This window comes from Rhinopithecus roxellana, chromosome 16 (assembly GCF_007565055.1).
Source record: "Rhinopithecus roxellana isolate Shanxi Qingling chromosome 16, ASM756505v1, whole genome shotgun sequence".
Taxonomy (NCBI): Eukaryota; Metazoa; Chordata; class Mammalia; order Primates; family Cercopithecidae; genus Rhinopithecus; species Rhinopithecus roxellana.
Window position 1 is genome coordinate 58,188,580 of NC_044564.1, and position 19,826 is coordinate 58,208,405.

The following is a 19,826-nucleotide window of genomic DNA, read 5'->3' on the forward strand; positions in this document are numbered from 1 at the left end:
TTGGGAGGCCGAGACGGGCGGATCACGAGGTCAGGAGATCGAGACCATCCTGGCTAATACGGTGAAACCCCGTCTCTACTAAAAAATACAAAAAACTAGCCGGGCGACGAGGCGGGCGCCTGTAGTCCCAGCTACTCGGGAGGCTGAGACAGGAGAATGGCGTGAACCTGGGAGGCGGAGCTTGCAGTGAGCTGAGAGCCGGCCACTGCACTCCAGCCTGGGCGGCAGAGCAAGACTCCGTCTCAAAAAAAAAAAAAAAAAAAAAAAAAGAAAAAAAATTAGTCAGGTCTAGTGGTGCACACTTTTGGTCTTAGCTACTCAGGAGTCTGAGGTGGGAGCACTGCTTGAGCCTAGGGAGTTGGGGCTGCTGTGAGCCAAGATCACTCCACTGCATTTCAGCCTCGGTGATAGAGCAAGACTTTGTCTCCAAAAAACCAAACCAACCAACCAAACAAACAAAAAACCTGAGCCCAGGAGTTCGAGACAATTTAAGACACAAGAACATAGAAATATACATTCTCTTAGCCTTCAGGGCAATGGAGTTTTCTGGAAACACTCCACTGTATGATCCTGAGTGAATGGTAACGGAAAAGTCAGATAATGTCATAGTATTATTATAAAAATAGTTTTAACCTTGCCAGTTTCTGGAACAAATTTTGAGAACCACTGCTCCAGAAAATCTTTGCCTGCACAACTTAGAGCAGGGCCTTTGCTGCTTGAGCAGCCCGCTTTGATCCAGAATTTAGAGGGAGTGTCCTGGGATGCCATCCCTATCACTGCCTTACTGGCATTTGCCCTTTAGTCCACGGAGGATTTCTTTCTAAGAAAGAACAGAGACTGGGCACCGTGGCTCACACCTGTAATCCCAGCACTTTGGGAGGCTGAGGCAGGCAGATCATGAGGTCAAGAGATCGAGACCATCCTGGCCAACATGGTGAAAACCCGTCTTTACTAAAAATACAAAAATTAGCTGGGCGTAGTGATACGTGCCTGTAGTCCTAGCTACTTGGGAGGCTGAGGCAGGAGAATCGCTTGAACCCAGGAGGTGGAGGCTGCAGTGAGCCAAGATTGCGACACTGCATTCCAGGCTGGCGACAGAGTGAGACCCTGTCTCAAACAAAACAAAACAAAACAAAACAAAACAAAACAAAACAAAACAAAACACAACACAACACAACACACCAAGTCAGTTGCTGAGGATAACCTTCACTTGAAAGGAAAATAACAGGCCAGGTGTTGGCCAGGTGCAGTGGCTCATGCTTGTAATCCCAGCACTTCGGGAGGCCGAGGTGGGCGGATCATGAGGTCAGGAGTTTGAGACCATCTTGGCCAACACAGTGAAACCCTATCTCTACTAAAAACACAAAAATTAGCTGGGCATGGTGGTGGGTGCCTGTAATCCCAGCTACTTCGGAGGCTGAGGCAGCAGAATCATTTGAACTTGGGTGGTGGAGGTTGCAGTGTGCCACTGCATTCCAGCCTGGGTGACAGAGCTAGACACCCTCCCAGAAAACAAAACCAAAAACAGGCCAGGCGCAGTGGTTCACACCTGTAATCCCAGCACTTTGGGAGGCCGAGGCTGGTGGCTCACTTGAGCCCAGGAATTCCAGACCAACCTGGGCTATGTGGTGAAACCCTGCCTCTACTAAAAACACAAAAATTAGCTGGGTGTGGTGGCACACGCCTATGAGGGAGGCTGAGGCAGAATAATCACTTTAATCCGAGAGGCAGAGGTTGCAGTGAGCAGAGATCGCATCACTGCACTTTAGCCTGAGTAACACAGCAAGATTTGGTCTCAAAAAAAAAAAACAGGCCGGGTGCGGTGCCTCAAGCCTGTAATCCCAGCACTTTGGGAGGCCGAGACGGGCGGATCACGAGGTCAGGAGATCCAGACCATCCTGGCTAACACGGTGAAACCTCGTCTCTACTAAAAATACAAAAACTAGCTGGGCGAGGTGGCGGGCGCCTGTAGTCCCAGCTACTCCGGAGGCTGAGGCAGGAGAATGGTGTAAATCCGGGAGGCAGAGCTTGCAGTGAGCTGAGATCCGGCCACTGCACTCCAGCCCGGGCAACAGAGTGAGACTCCGCCTCACACACACACACACAAAAAAACAGGCCGGGCGCGGTGGCTCAAGCCTGTAATCCCAGCACTTTGGGAGGCCGAGACGGGCGGATCACAAGGTCAGGAGATGGAGACCATCCTGGCTAACATGGTGAAACTCCGGCTCTACTAAAAAATACAAAAAACTAGCCGGGCGAGGTGGCGGGCGCCTGTAGTCCCAGCTACTCGAGAGGCTGAGGCAGGAGAATGGCATAAACCCGGGAGGTAGAGCTTGCAGTGAGCTGAGATCCAGCCACAGCACTCCAGCCCGGGCAACAGAGCGAGACTCCGTCTCAAAAAAAAAAAAAAAAAAAAAAAAAATTAAAAAATAAACAGGAATTGGCAGGGCACGGTGGCTCATGCCTGTAATCCCAGTACTTTGGGAGGCCAAGGCAGGTGGATTACCTGAAGTCGGGAGTTCGAGACGAGCCTGACCAGCATGGAGAAACCCTGTCTCTACTAAAAGTATAAAATTAGCCAGGCGTGGTGGCACATGCCTGTAATCTCAGCTACTAGGGAGGCTGAGGCAGGAGAATCGCTTGAACCTGGGAGGTGGAGGTTGCAGTGAGCCGAGATTGCGTCATTGCACTCCAGGCTGGGCACTGCAGCCAGAGGAAAATGTACTTGCTGTGGTGTAGGCCAAGAAGAAAATGTAAGGCAATTTGTAGAAAAGCTGAAGTTCATATTAAAATAATGAACAAGAATTTAGAAAACTTTTTAGAGGTAAGACAGCTCTTCACAGCTGGGCGCGGTGGCTCATACCTGTAATCCCAGCACTTTGGGAGGCCAAGGTGGATGGATAACAAGGTCAGGAGTTCGAAACCAGCCTGACCAATATGGTGAAACCCCGTCTCTACTAAAAATACAAAAATTAGCTGGGCGTGGTGGCACACGCCTGTAACCCAAGCTACTCAGGGGGCTGAGGCAGGAGAATCGCTTGAACCTGGGAGGCGGAGGAGATTGCTGTGAGCGGAGATCGTGTCATTGCACTTCAGCCTGGGTGACAGAGAGAGACTCGTCTTAAAAAAAAAAAAAAAGGCTCTTCACTAAGCAAAAGCACTTGAAGTAAAAGTGAATCATAGCTTCTGTCTTATTATAGGAAGTTGGAATAGCCAAAACACCAAGTTCAGGAACAACTTAAAGTACATCATTGGTTTCCAAAAAGAGAGGAAAGAATCTCTTGATTATAAAAATGATGATGCTAAAGTCTTGAATAATTCTCTTAAGTTTGACACTGAGGAGAAAAGTAATAGAAAAGAAATTGTATTATCCTAATTAGCCAATGGAGAGCCAGGGGCTCACCAAGGTCAGAAAGTGAAAGAGAAGGCAGTTCTAGATGCTATTACTGCATAATAAACAACCTCAAAACGTAGTGGTTTAGAGCAGCAATGGTTTATCATTTTTTACTATTCTCTAGGTTAGCTGACAGTTACCTGATGGTTTTGCCTGGGCTTGCTTTTGTGGCTGCATTCAGTAGGAGGTGGTTGGGCTGGAAGGTCAAGATGGCCTCACTTACCCATCTGGCAGCTGGTGCTGGCAGTCCACTGGGTGGATACCTTGGTTATTTTTTCATGAGACCTCTCACCCTCTGGTAAGCTAGACCAACTTCCTTACATGACAGTCTCAGGACAGTATCATAACAGAGTGAAAGCAGAAGCTGCAGTGTATGTAACGTCTAGCTTTGGAAGTCACATCACATCACTTCTGTCATACTCTGTTGATCAAAGCAAGTCAAAAGATCAGCCTCGGCTGGGCATGGTGTCTCATGCCTGTAATCTCAGCACTTTGGGAGGCTGAAGCTGGCGAATTGGTTGAGCTCATGAGTTACAGACCACCTTTGGCAACATGGCGAAACCCCGTCTCTACAAAAAATACAAAAATTAGCCAGGCATGGTAGTGCACACCTGTAGTCCCAGCTACTAGGGAGGCTGAGGTGGGAGGATGGCTTGAGCCCAGGAGGTAGAGGTTGCAGTGAGCCAAGACTGCACCACTGCACTCCAGCCTGGGTAACAGACCCAGACCCTGTCTTAAAAAAACAATAATAATAATCAGCCTAGATTCAGCAGGTGGGGAAATAGCTGACCTCTTGATGGAAGGAAGGGTAAAGTCACATTGCAAAGGATCATGGGAGGATCTTGTGGCTACATTTTACAATTTATCACAACAGGGAATGGGTATGACAAGGAGCCAAACTATATTAACATTAGATCAAGAAGAGAGAACCCATTTATAACTTTAGCTGAGTGATGAGATCTCAATTATGCATAATCAGAACACTTAAGGAAGATGAAACAGGATAGTTGTTCACTATAGTCAGCTCAAGGCCCCTAGAAAATGTATTATAAAGCTGCAAGCTGAAAATCGAGCTCATTAATCAGACAGAATACCTTCTGGAAGAATTTGAGTAGAAAAGAAAAATCAAAGCAATCAGGTACGGAGAAAGGGAAATATTAAAATCAGTGAATTCAATAAATAAACTACAGAATGTGAAAATATCTTACAAGACAACATTTTGTTCTGCAGAAGAAAGCCCATGACAATTGGGTCCTTGTTTATAATACCAAAAAAGCTGTTGCTGCAGAGATTAAGCAAGCCACATTCCTGAGTTAAAAATTAACAGAGGAACAAGTAAAACAAAAAATTGGTAATGTTCTCAAAACCAGGGACTTTTTTCTTTTTCTTTTTTCTTTAGAATTTCGCTTTTGTTGCCCAGGCTGGAATACAATGGTACGATCTCAGCTTACTGCAATCTCCGCCTCCCAGGTTCAAGCGGTTCTCCCGCCTCAGCCTCCCCAGTAGCTGGGATTACAGGCATGTGCCACCACACCTGGCTAATTTTGTAATTTTAGTAAAGATAGAGTTTCACCATGTTGGTTAGGCTGATCTTGAACTCTTGACCTCAGAAGATCCGCCCACCTCGCCTTCCCTGAAATTATAGATGTGAGCTACCCACTCAGCCTAAAACCAGGGATTGTTAAAGCAATTTCCAAAGAGTTACATTGTGGTCTCTTTCCAACTAATATATGAATTTCACTTATATATACAAGTGTTCTATTTCCTGTTATAATCAGAGACTTTATAAAAATAGCAATAACATATCTGTGTTCCTCAATGAAGAGATCTTTTAAGTTCATGCCTGAGGTGGAGGAGCATTTTATCCCTCAGTGATGAAAGATGTCCTGTGATATTCCAGGCACTCTATGATCATTAATGGAAGAAGTGTGCTTGGACTGAAACCCATGCCTCACCCTAGTTCTAGGACTAAGGAGTCAGAAATAGCAGCTGCTTTTGATCTGAGCCCTGATGTAACTACAATACTAATCAGTGTCTCAAGAAGTTCCTCTCCTTCTACCCCAACGGATGGCTTGGTTGACTCTGGCACAAATCCTAATCCTTATCAGGAATGGCCATGATAAGCTCACCTAGAGCAGAACTTCTTCCTGGACCATCTTTCCAATGACAAGGATTTCATGGACCTAAAACCTTTCTTCCACCTCTTATTTCTGAAAGTCTTCCAACTCAGGCCTAAGAGTAAGCCTACCTGGCATTTACCTGAAATAATAGACTTGTTTCGTGACTATTAAATCTATAAACACGGCCGGGCGCGGTGGCTCAAGCCTGTAATCCCAGCACTTTGGGAGGCCGAGATGGGCGGATCACGAGGTCAGGAGATCGAGACCACCCTGGCTAACACGGTGAAACCCCGTCTCTACTAAAAACTACAAAAAACTAGCCGGGCGAGGTGGCGGCGCCTGTAGTCCCAGCTACCGGGGAGGCTGAGGCAGGAGAATGGCGTGAACCCGGGAGGCGGAGCTTGCAGTGAGCTGAGATCCGGCCATAGCACTCCAGCCTGGGTGACAGAGCGAGACTCCGTCTCAAAAAAAAAAAAAAAAAAAAAAAAATCTATAAACACTGACCTCTATCTTTCATTTATAGTGTCTTGGTCTGTTTCGTGGTGCTATAACAGGATACCACAGACTGCGTAATTTATTTTTATTATTATTTTTAATTGAGATGGGGTCTTGCTATGTTGCTCAGGCTGGTGTTGAACTCCTGGGTTCAAGTGATCCTCCTGCCTCAGACTCCCAGAGTGCTGGGATTACAGGTGTGAGACATCTCACCTGGCAGACTGGGTAATTTATAATGAACAGAAATTTATTGGCTTGCAGTTCTGGAGGCTAGAAAGTCCAAGACTGAGGGGCTGTATTAGGTGAGGGACTTTGTGCTGCATTATTCCATGGCAGAAGGACAAAGAACAAGAGAGAAGGGGATGAACCCATTCCTGCAATTATGGCATTAACTCATTAATGAGGGCAGAGCCCTCATGGACTAATCACCTCTCATTTTTCCTGTATAAATAACATGCACATTTGATAAAGGTAAAGGTAAATAAAAACAGTAAGTATTACTATCATTCAATGCTTTTTTTTTTTTTAGACGGAGTCTTGCTCTGTCACCCAGACTGGAGTGCAGTAGTGCAGTGGCGATGTCTTGGCTCACTGCAACCTCTGCCACCGGGGTTCATGCCATTCTCCTGCCTCAGCCTCCCAAGTATCTGGGACTATAGCCGCCCACCACCGTGCCTGGCTAATTTTTTGTATTTTTAGTAGAGATGGGGTTTCACTGTGTTAGCCAGGATAGTCTTGATCTCCTGACCTCAGGTGATCTGCCCACCTTGGCCTCCCAAAGTGCTGGGATTACAGGCATGAGCCACCGCACCCAGCCTCATTCAATTCTTTGTATTTGTCTTCTTTTCTTTCTTTCTTTTTTTTTCCTGAGATGGAGTTTTGCTCTTGTCATCCAGGCTAGAGTGCAGTGGTGCTATCTTGGCTCACTGCAACCTCTGTCTCTTGGATTCAAGCGATTCTCATGCCTCAGCCTCCTGAGTAGCTGGGATTACAGGCACCCGCCACCACGCCCAGCTAATTTTTGTATTTTTAGTAGAGACAGGGTTTTACCATGTTATCCAGGCTGGTCTTGAACTCCTGACCTTAGGTGATCTACCTGCCTTGGCCTCCCAACATGCTGAGATTAGAGGTATGAGCCACCGCGCCCAGCTTGATTATTTGTATTTGTAAAAAGTGTAGCGTACTTCAGTAGATTCAAAATTAGACTATTATTTAGAAGTATATCAATTTGCAGCCAGGGCAGTGGCTCACACCTGTATTCTCACCACCTTGGAGGCTGAGGCGGGAGGATCACTTGAGCCCAGGAATTTGAGACTAGCCTCTACAAAAAAATAAAAAAATTAGCCAGGTGTGGTGGTGTGTGCTTGTAGTCCCAGCTGCATGGGAGGTGGAGGTGGCAGGATTGCATGATCCTAGGAAGTGGAGGCTGCAGTGAGCCGTGATAGTGCCACTGCACTCCAGTCTGGGCAAAAGTCAAGATCCTGTCTCAGTCCAAAAAAAAAAAAAAAAAAGAAAAAGAAGCATATAAATTTGTTGCATTATATATATTTTAAGAAACTTGCAAGTATTGGCCAGGCATGGTGGCTCACATCTGTAATCTCAGCACTTTTGGAGGCGGAGGCTAGCGGATCACTTGAGCTCAGGAGTTTGAGACCAGCCTGGCTAATGTAGCAAAATCCTGTCTACAAAAAATACAAAAATTAGGCCAGGCATGGTGGCTCATGCCTGTAATCTCAGCACTTTGGGAGGCCGAGGTGGGTGGGTCACGAGGTCAGGAGATCAAGACCATCCTGGCTAACACAGTGAAACCCCGTCTCCACTAAAAATACAAAAAATTAGTCAGGTGTGGTAGCACGCGCCTGTAGTCCCAGCTACTTGGGAGGCTTAGGCAAGAGAATCACTTGAACCCAGGAGGTGGAGGTTGCAGTGAGCTGAGATCGCGCCATTGCACTCCAGCCTGGGCGACAGAGCAAGACTCTGTCTCGAAAAATAAAATAAAATAAAAACAAGTATTGTCTCCGGGGTGATCTGATGATCTGGACATTAGTTCCCATTACATATAAACTTCAAGGGGAATCTATGTATTGTTTATATAGCCTTTATATTGCAATTGGGATTTAAAAAATAGAATCTAAATAAAAAATTTACTATATGGCTAAAATGTTTTCATGATAATTCAGAATATGGGGGTATTTTGATACATTAGGGACACAACGCTGCTCTCAGTGCCACGAGTCCAGTTGATTTTCTAGTAGGCTGTCTTCAATTTCCAAGACTGTGAAGCACTTAATAGATTCACACAGCGCTTTACAGCTTTTGAAGTGTTTTGACATTTTACGTTATCTTCCTTAAAATCAAAAAGTGCTCAGTGAAGTCCGCAAGGTTAGTATATCCACTTTAGTTCTTCAGGTTAAAAAAAGTGATACTCTAATTCACAATGGTAAAGAAATGTTATTTGTGCATCTGCAAATTCTGAAGAAAATGGATTTCAGGTTTCCAGATTTTTTTATTTTGGTGCACAAGATTGCTATTATAATATAGCATATGGCTTCCAAAAGACCCTAGCTGTTTGATTGTGGGCATATTTCTTAATCTCTATGCTTCAGTTTCCACATCTGTAACAATGAAGTATTAACAGTATCTATTCATTGAATTATTATATTTAGTTAATACATGTGAAGCTCTTAAGACAGTGTCTAGCTCACTATAAGTTATAAATAAATGTTGGGCTGGGTGCGGTGGCTCAAGCCTGTAATCCCAGCACTTTGGGAGGCCGAGACGGGCGGATCACGAGGTCAGGAGATCGAGACTATCCTGGCTAACATGGTGAAACCCCGTCTCTACTAAAAAATACAAAAACTAGCCGGGCGAGGTGGTGGGCACCTGTAGTCCCAGCTACTCGGGAGACTGAGGCAGAAGAATGGCGTGAACCCGGGAGGTGGAGCTTGCAATGAGCTGAGATCCGGCCACTGCACTCCAGCTCGGGCGACAGAGCGAGATTCCGTCTCAAAAAAAAAAAAAAAAAAAAAAAAAAATGTTGGGCTGCATATTTATTATCTGAGCGTATCCAATTTACTTGTAAGGATGGCTGGGATCCTGACAACACATGCACACATTTGGAAAATTCCCAGTTGAGTATACGTTAGGCAAGTTCAGAAGTGTGTGTGGCCGGGTGCAGTGGCTCAGGCCTGTAATCCCAGAACTTTGGGAAGCCGAGGCGGGCGGATCACCTGAGGCCTGAGGTCAGGAGTTCGTGACCAACCTGGCCAACATGTCGAAACCCTGTCTCTCCTGAAAATACAAAAATTAGCTGGGCGTGGTTGTGGGCGCCTGTAATCCCAGCTACTTGGGAGGCTGAGGCAGGAGAATCTCTTGAACCTGGGAGGCGGAGGTTGCAGTGAGCCGAGATCACGCCACTGCATTCCAATCTGGGCGACAGAGCAAGACACCGTCTCAAAAAAAAAAAAAAAAAAAACAAAAAATACAGTGTGTATTTGGGTAGCAGAACTTTGTTTTTAACAACTAAAGAAATATGGTGACCCAATAATCCCGTTAGCCTTAGCTCAATTAACCACATTCCAAATGTCCTCACAATGTTCATCCCAGTGAGAAACGAGTTCAAGGGCGTGGTAAGTGGTGTCGATATATTTTTAAAAAGCTGTTATCAGTATAATGTAACAGAAAATTCAGCATATTAGACAGCCCAGCTTTGCTCACTGGTGTGAAGATATGCCTAATCTTTCTTAGCTAAGACGTTAGAGTAAGCGCCACAAGGGACCCAGCTGGGAGCTCTGCAGGAAATTAAAAAAAAAAAAAATCATTCAGCCTTGCAAACATCTGATGCTCAACCATCTGTCTTCTGCAGTAGAGGGGCTTAAGGTCTGGTTGGTTCCTTCTGAAACCTCGGAAGGTGGAGTTATAGAGGAGAAGCAACAAGTTGTAGGACGTTAACTTAGATCTAAGTCTCAGACGCTGGAGGCACCTGCATTTCTAGTCACTTCAATTCAGGCCAAATTGTTATCAACTCTAGTTTTTGAGGGACCGCCAGCCCGGGATTCCTATTTGGGTCACCTCTGTGCCTCCTTATATCTTAAGAGCACACTTGGGCGGGTCGGGGCGGGACGTGCTTGGTGAAGGGTGACTCGAACATCGGACAGTTTCGCTTCCAGAGGCTGACAAAACGCTCCTGCTGGGTAGTTACTTGTTAAAGGTTTGGGACACGCAGATACTCTTCGCCCATTCGGGATCTCCCATTGTGGGAAGGAGGCTCAGAGGTCCCGGCCACCGGGTGAAGGGAGAACGGGCACACAGTGCTGTCATCGGCGGACAGCTGCGAGCCCCGACTTTCTCGCCAGGCTCTCCACGACATTCCGAGGCTCCACCCCTGGCAACGCCACGCTGACGTTCGCTCGTCTGAGGCCGCCATAGGTGTGCGTCGTAGCCCAGGAGGACGTGTGGCGCGTGGACTACATCAGGTCCAGCCCTGCGGGACCCCAGCAGGCGCTTCCGGGCAAGGTTCTGTGCACCTGTTTTCTCCTTCTATGCGAGTATCTTCCCCCTCCGGAAAGAATGGGATATGCCTGTGTCCAAAGGACAAGAAGATGCGAACCAGCAAGCCCAAGTTAACCACAGCGCGGAAGTAGAGCCCAAACCAAGAGCGTGCCGGGCACCTTTAAGCTGTTTGTTAAGCTCACGTGATTCACCAAGTGCGGGCCCCAGCGGTCACGTGACGGCGCGCGCGCCCTCGCGCAGGGAGAGCCGCCGGTGCGCGCGCCTTCGCCGCTGCCTCCCACCCACCGCCTCGACGGGAGGGTGAGGCGCGGCGCAGTGATCGGGCGGCCGGGGTCCTGTGCGCGTGCGCAGCGAACAGCTGTCACCTAGTGCGGAACAAGTCTGCCAAATTTCCCAAATCTCCCTGGGCCGGAGGCCACTGTCTTCTTTTCCTCCTCCACCGGGTCGTGCTCTCGCCCCAGCCTGCGCGCCAGGTAACCGTTTTTCCGGAGTCCGGAGGCCGGGGCGGGGGGAGGGGCCGGAGAGGTCTTCCCGGCACTGCCCCCCTCCGCGTGGGGCACGGGGGTGCGGGCGTCCGGGCGAGTGGAGACGCCGGGGCAGAGACGCTCCGTCCGTGACTGCCGCGACTGTCACGCTAGGGAGGGAGCGGCCGGCCGCGGCCGCAGGGGAGGGATGCGGGGGCAGGTGACAGCCCGCTCCGACCCTTACCGAGGTTCGGTGCCCGCGCTTGCCGTTTTCCCTGGATCCGGAGTCGGGGTCGCCTCCTTGGGGCAGAGGAGCGCTCGGGCGGTCCGGGGATGCGGACCTCTTAACGCCTCCAGTTCGCCCGTGGCGGACTCCAGGAAGGCTGGGCCTGGTGCACCCCTCGGGGCCCTCCCTTCCCTGGGAGTGTCACGACCCGCGGGGTGAGGGTGGGAGCTCCTCTCCTGACCACCCGTTGCAGGCAGTCAGCCCGTCATTCGGGGTCGTCTTCAGCCCTCGCGGCTGTCCTTTTGGTGTTTCTTTCCCCCGGCATGGGGCCATTTCTTCTTGCAGTGCCTGGAGGAACCATGATGCGGTGTAGACAGCGGGTGCTTAATAAATGCGAGTTGGATTAGGGCGCGTGGACTGCCGGGCACAGAACGTGGCGTGCAGTGGGGACGTGGAGGAGGGAGCCAGACAGGCCGGGGCTGCAGGCTGGAGCTTGGGGTTTTCCTGCGTGCTCTGCCAGTAAAGCCAGCAGGCGGGATTCAGATGCTTTCCGCGTGGACTCGATGCTCCGCTCCCTCTTCGCTGCGCGGTGCAAGCCTGCGCTGACTCGCTCTGATTGTGGGCGATTCCGGGAGGGGTTTTGTCAGGTTCCTTTTTCCGGAGGAGACAGGGTAAACTTTTTTTGCACTTGATGAACTAACCTCGAGAGGTGATTTGTAAAGCACTGTTCGGAAATGTAGGTTAGAAAAGCAGAGTCACCTTTATCCCGGTGAAAGTTACTAGTAGGTTCCGGCCACTTAGGTTCACACTAAACTTTGCCCTATTTTCACCCATTTCAGTTTGCGGTATTTAAAAAAATGTTTAAATTCCGGGCAACTTGGCTTTACTGTTTCTATGGCAACGGTGACTGATATTCTCATTTCGAAGTGCTGTGGTTGAAAACTAGTGGTTTTAATTTTTAAAGGTCCATTTTTTGCTAGCAAGCAGTCGGCTCTCCTTTGCGATTATCGCTTGTTTTCTTACCTTGCTGGCTTCCGCGCAGCCCTCCCATAGTTTGTTTTGGAACGGATTACACGGTTGTTCGGGTTTTTAGGTCTTTTTTCTCCCAATTTCAGTGTTATGAAGAGTTTTCACGTAAGCTTTTACTGTACCCCACAAACTTGGTAATGCAGTACAATTTAAACCGAAGTCTTACTTCTTTTTATTAACAGACTTTAGTCAGTTGCTTTTCTAAAGTTGAAAATCAGGCCGGGCGCCGTGGCTCGTGCCTGTAATCCCAACACTTTGGGAGGCCAAGGCGGGTGGATCACCTGAGGTCAGGAGTTCAAGACCAGCCTGGCCAAAATGGCAAAACCCCGTCTCTACTAAAAATACAAAAATTAGCCGGACGTCGTGGCGGGCGCCTGGAATCCCAGATGAGATAGGAGAATCACTTGAACCCGAGAGGCGGAGGTTGCAGTGAGCCGAGATGGCGCCACTGCCCTCCAACCTGGGTGACAGACTGAGACTCCATCTCAAACAAAAAAAAGTAAAAATACAAATAAATAAATAAAAAATAACTTTTAGTAAATTAATAGTCTTGTGCAACCATCACCACAATGAATTTTTAAAATTTGTTTATCATCCCCAAAAGAAGCTATGTTCCTATTAGCTGTCATTGCCTAGTTCCCTCCAATTCTCTCCCCTTCTATCCCTAGGCAACCACTAATCTGCTGTCTGTCTCAATAGATTTGGCTATTCTGGACATTTTATATATGTGGAATCATACACTATGTGGTCTTGTGAGTGACTTCTTTCACTTGGCATAGTGTTTTTTAAAGTTCATTCATGTTGCAGCCTGTATCAGTACTTCATTCCTTTTAATGGCTAATATTCTATTATGGATACATCACATTTTGTTTATTCATCAGTTGATAGACATTTGTGTTATCTCTACTTTTGGCTGAATAATGCTGCTATGAATATTTGTGAACTAGTTTTTGTGTGGACATGTGTTTTCTTTACTCTTGGGTGTGTGTGTATATATATATATATATAAAATTGGTGGGTTAAACATCTTCTGTTGAATGACTGCATGCATAAGGAGCGATAGTCTTGGGGGATACTCTTTCAATCCTTGAAGGGTCCTGTTGACCTTTCCCTGCTCCACTACCAACTTCAGTTCTCTAAAGTGAGGCTTTATCCTATGGCTAGTGCTGTGTTTTCCTTTTCTGGATGTCTTTTTTTTTTTTTTTTTGAGATGGAGTCTCACTCTGTGCCAATGGTGCGATCTCGGCTCACTGCAACCTCCACCTCCCAGGTTCCGGTGATTCTCCTGCCTCAGCCTACCCAGTAGCTGGGATTACAGGCACCCACCATCATGCCTGGCTAATTTTTGTATTTTTGTAGAGACAGGGTTTCACCACGTTGGTCAGGCTGGTCTCGAACTCCTGACCTCAGATGATCTGCCCACGTCAGCCTCCCAAAGTGCTGGGATTACAGGCGGGAACCACTGCCCCGGCCTCTAGATGTCATTATTAAGATCATCCTGTTCTTTTTTTTTTTTGGAGACAGGGTCTAACTCTGATGCCCAGGCTGGAGTGCAGCAGTGGCACAGTTTCGGCTCACTGCAACCTCTTTGCCTCCTGTGCTCTGGCAATCCTCCAGCCCCAGCCTCTCAAGTAGGTGGGACTACAGGTGCATCAGGTGCATGCCATCATGCCTAGCTAATTTTTCTGGTCTTGCCATGGTACCCAGGCTGGTCTCAAACTCCTGGGCTCAAGCAATCTGCCTGCCTCAGCCTCCCAAAGTGCTAGGATTACAGGTGTGAGCCACTGCACCTGGCCTGATCATCCCTTCCTGTTAGCACAGTCTTTATACTGCTCATGGTTATTCCCTTGATATTCACTTATTTGCTCTATATTTATTAGGGATATAGTGATAAGACATGTACATTCTGTGCTTTGATTAAGCTCAATATCTACTGAAAAATTTATGTTCCCTATTGTTAAATATTAATATTTAATGCTTCTCCCACAACCTCTCCTTCTTTTTTCTTTTTCTTTTTTTTTTTGAGACGGTCTCCCTCTTTCGCCCAGGCTGGAGTGCAGTGGTGTGATCTTGGCTCACTGCAACCTGCAACCTCCAACTCCCTGGAGCAATGCTCCTCCTCAGCCTCCGGAGTAGCTGGGATTACAGGCATGTGCCTCCACGCCCAACTAATTTTTATGTATTTTTAGTAGAGATAGGGTTTCACCATGTTGGCCAGGATGGTCTCGATCTCCTGACCTCATGATCCGCCCGCCTCCGCCTCCCAAAGTGCTGGGATTACAGGCGTGAGCCATCATGCCCGGCCATTTTAATTTTTTTATTATACTTTTAAGTTCTAGGGTACATGTGCACAACATGCAGGTTTGTTACATAGGTATACATGTGCCATGTTGGCTTGCTGCACCCATCAACTTATCATTTACATTAGGTATTTCTTCTAATGCTATCCCTCCCCCAGCGCCCCACCCCCCAACAGGCCCCGGTGTGTGATGTTCCCCTCCCTGTGTCCATGTGTTTTCATTGTTCCTTCTTTTTTTTTTTCAATTAAAAAAATTCTTTTTGTAGAGATGGGATCTCACTGTGTTGTCCAGGCTAGTCTCAAAATTCTGGGCTCAAGTAATCCTCTTGCCTTGACCTCCCACAGTTCTGGGATTACAGGTGTGAGCCACTGTGCTTGGCCTGCAAGCTCTATTTCTGATATGAATTTCTTAGGAGGTATATAATAATTAAAGTCACTGTATGCTTTTTATCCCTACAAATCTATACCATTTTGTGGAGCCTAAAATATAAATTTAATTTAAAATTAAATTTAAATTTAAATTTCATTGTCTTTTTTTTGTTTTTTAAGCTGGAGTCTTGCTCTTGTTGCCCAGACTGGAGTGCATTTGCGTGATTTCTGCTCACTGCAACCTCCGCCTCCTGGGTTCAAGCGATTCTCCTGCCTCAGCCTCCCAAGTAGCTGGAATTACAGGCGCCTGCCACCACGCCCAGCTGATTTTTGTATTTTTAGTAGAGACAGGGTTTCACCATGTTGGCCAGGCTGCTCTCGAATTCCTGACCTCAGGTGATCCACCTGCCTCAGCCTCCCAAAGTACTGGGGGATTACAGGCATGAGCCACCACACCCGGCCAGGTCATTGTCTTTTTCACTCCCCCACCCCCTAAAGATTCTTTACTTCCTCATCCTCCTTACCCTTCGGGGGGTTACGACCTTCTAAATCCACACTTGCTGGGCCTAATCCTTTCCCCGTACTAACAGTCAGAATAATTCCTTTAAGCAAGCCTATCCCTCCTGCTCCTGCTTCAAGGCTGCTTTCTCTAGGGAACAGCTCCTAATTATCAGCTCTGTGTGTGACTTTGCCCAGCCAGTCTCCTTCCTACCAAACTCATCTTTCTTCCTAGTTCCCTGAATGGGCTTGGTACTCTGTCCATGCTGTTGTTCCCTATGCCTGGACTACTACCGCAGTTGCACTTCTTTGGTTGATTCCATCTCACTCTTCAGGAAGCTCAGCTCAGTTGTCAACTTCTTCAAGTTAGTCATCCCTCAGTCCTGCACACTGGCCATAGCAGCATTCTGTAGTCTCCTTCATAGTCTTAAGTAATCATGCCATTACTTGTGTATCTCTGTTCCCTTCCTACCTTCATGCATGCTTAGAGAAAGGTTCCCACAAAAATATTGACAGTAGTTAGTAACTTCTGGGTGATGGAATTGTGGGTAATTTGTTTCCTTCGTGTTTATGAGCATTTTCTAAATTTTCTCCTATGAATCAGTGTTACCATTGTGAACAGGGAAAGTAAGTGAATAAAGATTCATGTTTGTTAGAAAAGCTGGGAAACAGGAGAAGATAGAGGAAAAAGAAAAATAATCAGTTATTGCCATTTTCACATTGGATAATTCACTTTTTTTTTTTTTTTGATATGGAGTTTCCCTCTTGTTGCCCAGGCTGGAGTGCAAATGTAGCGATCTTGGCTCACTGCAACCTCCGCCTCCCAGTTTCGAGCAGTTCTCCTGCCTCAGCCTCCTGAGTAGCTGGGCTTACAGGCATGTGCCATCATGCCCGGCTAATTTTTTATTTTTAGTAGAGACGGGAGTTTTTCCATGTTGGTCAGGCTGGTCTTGAACTCCCGACCTCAGGTGATCCGCCCGCCTCGGCCTCCCAAAGTACTGGGATTACAGGCGTGAGCCACTGCTCTTGGCCAGAATGCACTTTTAACAGTTTTTGTTTTGTTTTAATAACTTAGATGAGATTTTGTTATAGTTTCAGCATCAAGTTTTATTACATTTTAGCTATTTCTCATATTACTCAGAGACTTCTAGAGAATGATAGGAGTACTTACAATAGGCTGCCCAGTTGGAATTTCTGATGCTGAAATTCAGCTGATTCTTAGAGAACAGAATATAGCATTAGATATATGTAGCATAGAACAGAATATAGACTATTAGGGTATGAGCACTAAGTGCTAAATAACTCTTTTCCTTTTTCTTTGAAAAATGTCCTAATTGGTTCATTTGTATGTTTCATAGTGCAGATTCCTCTTGCACCATTGCTCATTATTTGCAGTTTTATTTATTTATTTATTTATTTATTTATTTATTTATTTTTTTGAGACGGAGTCTCGCTCTGCCGCCCAGGCTGGAGTGCAGTGGCCAGATCTCAGCTCACTGCAAGCTCCGCCTCCCGGGTTCACGCCATTCTCCTGCCTCAGCCTCCGGAGTAGCTGGGACTACAGGCGCCCGCCACCTCGCCCGGCTAGTTTTTTGTATTTTTTTAGTAGAGACGGGGTTTCACCGTATTAGCCAGGATGGTGTTTGTTTTATTTTTTATGAGTGGTTTATTCTGCATAGTAGTGGATACAATTCTTCAGTAGATTAACTTGTACTGTGTGCCATACACTATGTCAGATGTGGACAGCAGTGAACACAATAGGCTAGAATTCCCTATGATTTTAAGAGTGTGAATGTTTAGTTATACTCTTGCACTGTATACTGTTCAGATACACGTGGTATTTCAGCTACTATGGTATTTATGAGCTGCTACTGCATAAAGTCTCAAATTTATTCTGAATTCTTCTGGTTTTATATTGTATATTACTATGGATGGATGTTTAAGGAGCAGAATGATGAGTCATCAAAGCCTTTGTGCTAATGACTTCTTTTTTTATATCTCCATCCAGTATTAATTTGGCATCTCTACTTGTTAACTGTAACAATTGGAACTCTGATCTTTGCTCTCAGCTCTGCTTCTCTGGGATTTCTCATGCATCTCATCTCATTTCATTGCTCACTCATTTCATTATGAGTTATCCAACACTTCATGGTTCCTCAGCCCTCACATCCAAAGTATCACTTACACCTTGTCACTTTTGCTTCAGGAATAATGCTGTTATTCTGCCATACACTCCCAGCCTCCCTTCAATCTCTTTTCAGTCTGATCTTTAAAATGCCTATTGGATTATTCTCATAGGCTGCAGGATATTTAAAATTCCTGCCATATCTCTTTCTACCCCAAGCTCCACCCAAGTCTTATCTAGATGGTTCTTCATTTTCTCTCTACCTACTGGCTTTTCTTTTCTTCAAACTGTATACAACTTTCTGAATGTGCCGTTTTTTGCCTGACTGATTTCTCCTCTCATTTTCCCACTTTTCATACATCTTTCTGATCTCTACTTGAATGTACTTCTTCAGAGAAACCTGACTTGTTTACTCATTTCTCTTCTCCAATTAAATCAGCTTCCCTAATGATGATCTATCTTATTTCCCTATATTTTCCCCTAACACTTAGTGGTTTATAATCGTATATTTATGTGATTATTTGATTGTTTCTACCCTGTAAAGATTCTACAAGGGGAGAGACTAAGTATTTTTATTCCCTTCTATTCTGTATAGCACACTGTTGCCTTACCAGCACTATAGTACAGGTGCTCAACAAACATTTGTTGCACAAATTAATGACTTTTACATATATGCAAAAATAGAAAGAACCTGTAAAACCAGGACACACACATTGGGAAATACATCTTACCCATCATGACCCAACACACACAAATATATAAAATTGAAACAAAAGTTTCACAAAACTTTACCACCTGTGCTGTACTCTATTTTCTTTTTCTTTTTTTTTTCGGGGGGATGGAGTCTTGCTCTGTCACTGAGGCTGGAGTGCAGTGGCATGATCTTGGCTCACTGCAACCTTCACCTCCTGGTTTCAAGCTATTCCCCTGACTCAGTCTCCCGAGTAGCTGGTACTACAGGGGTGCACCACCACACCAGGCTAATTTTTGTACTTTTAGTAGAGACGGGGTTTCACCATGTTGGCCAGACTGGTCACGAACTCCTGACCTCGGTAATCCGCCCACCTCAGCCTCCCAAAGTGCTGGGATTATAGGCATGAGCCACTGTGTCTGGCAAAGTAAATATTTTAAAATACATGAAAATATATTCTGTAGGTTGAGTATTCCTTATCTGAAATACGTGAATTTTGGATTTTTTCCAGATTTGGGAATATTTGCATTATATTTACAGTTGAGCATCTGTAATCTGAGAATTTGAAATCTGAAATGAGCATTTACTTTGAGTGTCATGTTTGCCCTCAAAACTTTCAGATTTTGGAGTATTTCAGATTTTTGGATTGGAGATGCTCAACTTATATATGATAATCATACAAAAAGCTGTCATTTTAAATATTGATTTGCTGTTTACTGGGAAAGAATGGGAAAACTTTTGAAATTAGAAATGTCAGAGTTAGGACAGTTGGCCGCCTTTGGTGAGGGTCTCTTTGTGGGACATTTTATGGGGGCTCATAGTCCTGCTCCCACTTTTAGCATTGCACATTTAGAAATAAGAACTTTTCCAGTTGACTGAGAGTGTCAGGCATTGGAAGACTAATGTCTTCAGTGTCATTCCCTAATTAAACTGGCAGGAAGAACTAGAACCTGGATCCGAAGTGCTGTGTCTGCTCATTAGGGCTCTTTCTAGAAAGTCTTGGTCCCTGGGAAAGCACATAAATGATCACACATTGTTTGGTGACAGGTAGGCCCCAGCTGATGGGTAGTGTTGAACAGGATGTTTGTTTGTGTTTTTTTTTTTTTTTTTAACCTGCTGGGCTTCCCTCACCCTTGAGCATTCACCTCTGCTTATCAGAACATTCTTCTCTGTCACTCCACTTTCTGTTGTTGAGCAAGGTTAAAGAAGCAGATACATTCCTTCATTTGGCTCCCTTTTTTCCTCCATCTTTTCATTCATTTTTGTACCAGATGTTTGTTTAAATTCCAGTCCCGAGGACATGCTTTGTCTGATCATTAGTATATTGTTGATTCTGTTCTGTTCTGAGAGTCCATCAGATACTTTGAATGGTCGCAGGCATCCCTTTGAATGGGTGAACTGAAGTTTTTTTTTTTTTTTTTTTTTTTTTGCGGGTAGGTGGGTAGTTTATTTAACTTTCTTTCTTTTTTGCCTTTTTTTTTTTTTTTTTTGAGACAGTGTCTTGCCCTGTCACCCAGGCTGGAGTGCAATGGCATGATCTCGGCTCACTGCAACCTCTGCCTCCCGGGTTCAAGCGATTTATCTGCCTCAACCTCCTGAGTAGC

General features: G+C 45.9%; 1 protein-coding gene across 5 annotated transcripts in view; it reads left to right on the forward strand.

Moving 5' to 3' along the window:
• Positions 1-10,170: 10,170 nt before the first annotated feature.
• The window catches only part of KDM4C (lysine demethylase 4C), a 419,898-nt gene continuing 410,242 nt past the window's right edge, over positions 10,171-19,826 (forward strand). For 3 of the 5 annotated variants that reach the window (XR_004053916.1, XR_004053917.1, XM_030919243.1), the window contains exon 1: positions 10,865-10,994. The gene's annotated coding sequence lies outside the window, so the exon portion shown is untranslated. Of the gene's footprint in view, positions 10,995-19,826 lie in introns of all 5 variants that reach the window. The other 2 variants (XM_030919239.1, XM_010357540.2) reach the window with 1 other exon arrangement.